This window comes from Apium graveolens, chromosome 6, assembly GCF_009905375.1.
Source record: "Apium graveolens cultivar Ventura chromosome 6, ASM990537v1, whole genome shotgun sequence".
Taxonomy (NCBI): Eukaryota; Viridiplantae; Streptophyta; class Magnoliopsida; order Apiales; family Apiaceae; genus Apium; species Apium graveolens.
This window is the reverse complement of record NC_133652.1, coordinates 166,244,687-166,246,670: the sequence shown is the minus strand read 5'-3', so window position 1 is coordinate 166,246,670 and position 1,984 is coordinate 166,244,687. Positions and strand designations below refer to the sequence as shown.

At 39.3% G+C, this 1,984-nt stretch overlaps 1 non-coding gene across 1 annotated transcript; it reads left to right on the top strand.

Moving 5' to 3' along the window:
- The first annotated feature begins 325 nt into the window (after positions 1–325).
- On the top strand, positions 326–432 carry LOC141669550 (small nucleolar RNA R71). The gene has a single exon (XR_012553823.1). It is a non-coding gene; the product is annotated as a small nucleolar RNA R71 (small nucleolar RNA).
- The last annotated feature ends 1,552 nt before the right edge of the window (positions 433–1,984 follow it).

Sequence of the window (1,984 nt, the reverse complement as noted above, 5' to 3'; positions counted from 1 at the left end):
CGTAGCATGAGAACCTGCACAAAGCTCACAAACCATAGCTATTTGATTAACTCCATATGTAGCCAGAGAATCAACCTTCATTGACAGCGCTTGAAGCTGTGCTGCAATAGCGGTGGCTGCATCAACTTCCAGAATACCTGCTACCTTACCAGGCATCATCCTCTGAGTTGGGTTTTGATGCTCATTTGCAGCCATAGTCTCGATAAGATTATAAGCCTTAGTATAGCTTTTAGCCCATAAAGCGCCTCCAGCTGCTGCATCGAGCATGGGCCGAGATTGGGCCCCCAAACCATTATAGAAACCCGTGATCACCATCCAATCAGGCATTCCATGATGTGGACACTTTCTCAACATTTCCTTGTAGCGTTCCCAAGCTTCGCACATAGATTCTGTAGGTTGTTGCACAAACTGAGTAAGAGCACTCCTCATAGCAGCAGTCTTTGCCATTGGATAAAACTTCACCAGAAACTTTTATGCAAGATCTTGCCACGTAGTGATGGACCCAGCTGGTTCAGAATGTAACCAGTCCTTAGCTTTGTCCCTTAGTGAGAATGGGAAAAGCCTTAGCTTGATAGCCTCATCAGTCACGCCATTATACTTAAAAGTGCTGCAGATCTCGACAAAATTCCTTATGTGCATGTTGGGGTCTTCAGTCGCCGCTCCTCCAAAAGAAACAGAACGGCTTGATTTCAAAGGTGTTAGCTTGAATGGCCGGATGAAGAATGCTTGACTGAATGTCATCAATTTTTGGCTGAGAAAAGTCCATGAGAGCTGGATCAGCTTGAACAATACGATCACCCATGTTTACTGGTTCTTTCCGCTCAGTTCTTGAATCCGAATCTTCAAAATCTAACTTCTCCGGAATATCAAGAACTTCTTCTGTCTCCTCAGCTGTATCTAAAGTCCTCTTGCGAGTACGAGAACGAGTTTGCATAAACGCTCGCTAAAGTACCTGAAACACAACCGGAAACAATAAGTAACTACTACGTCCTAATCACTGAGTCCTAATGACCAATGATAGTAAGTACAGAAACTAAACAAATACGCCGAGTCCCCGGCAGCGGCGCCAAAAACTTGTTAGGGTGAAAACACACGCTAATATTCACGCAAGTATACGCGTTCGCAAGTAATATAGAATACTTTCTAGTTCGTTCCCACAGAGACTCAGACTAATTTATTGTCTAATTAAACTCACTCACCAATGTATGATTACTTCTCAATGTTAAGACACTAACACTTAGAATTGTTGACTAAATATTAACTACAATTAACTACTTAATTATTCACTTAATTAACACTTCAATTTATCAATAATAAAACACTCATGAGATCACAACTTCATTACTACTCCCTTCAATAGTCATTGTTAATTCCTTTAGCATGTGACAGTGATGATACTAATCGAATAACACGAAACTGATAAAAGCCAACTTTCATTGTACTAATACCATTCTACCAAACATCCACAATTAAGATAGAAGTTGAATAGTCATCAATTATGTTGAGTTCCTATATGTCTACAGAAATTGACAACACAACGATTTAAGCACAAGTTATTCCTTTTGATTACATAGGGCAAATAAAACCGTTAGAGTTACCCACTACTCATGCACAACGTACATGAACCTATGCTAGCATGGCAAGTTCTAAATCTCAAGATCCACCGTCGCTTCACAAGAGATTAACACCCTATCTTATATGTTCGCGACACACATAAGACGAATACGCACAACCAATACTAGATATCATACAATCATCACACACTAAAGTATTAAACAATTAACTAAAGAATTCCATAGTAAATCCGTTGCAACCCCATGATCACGATTAGCCCATAATAGCACTTATCGTCATCATGGGTTCATATAAAATCATGATAAACAAACACAAGAAAATAATAACTAAACTAATTATATTAAATCAGAGTACGTCACAAGAGTAAATAGGTTCAAAGTAAGAAAACTAGCATCCAACGTTACAACAA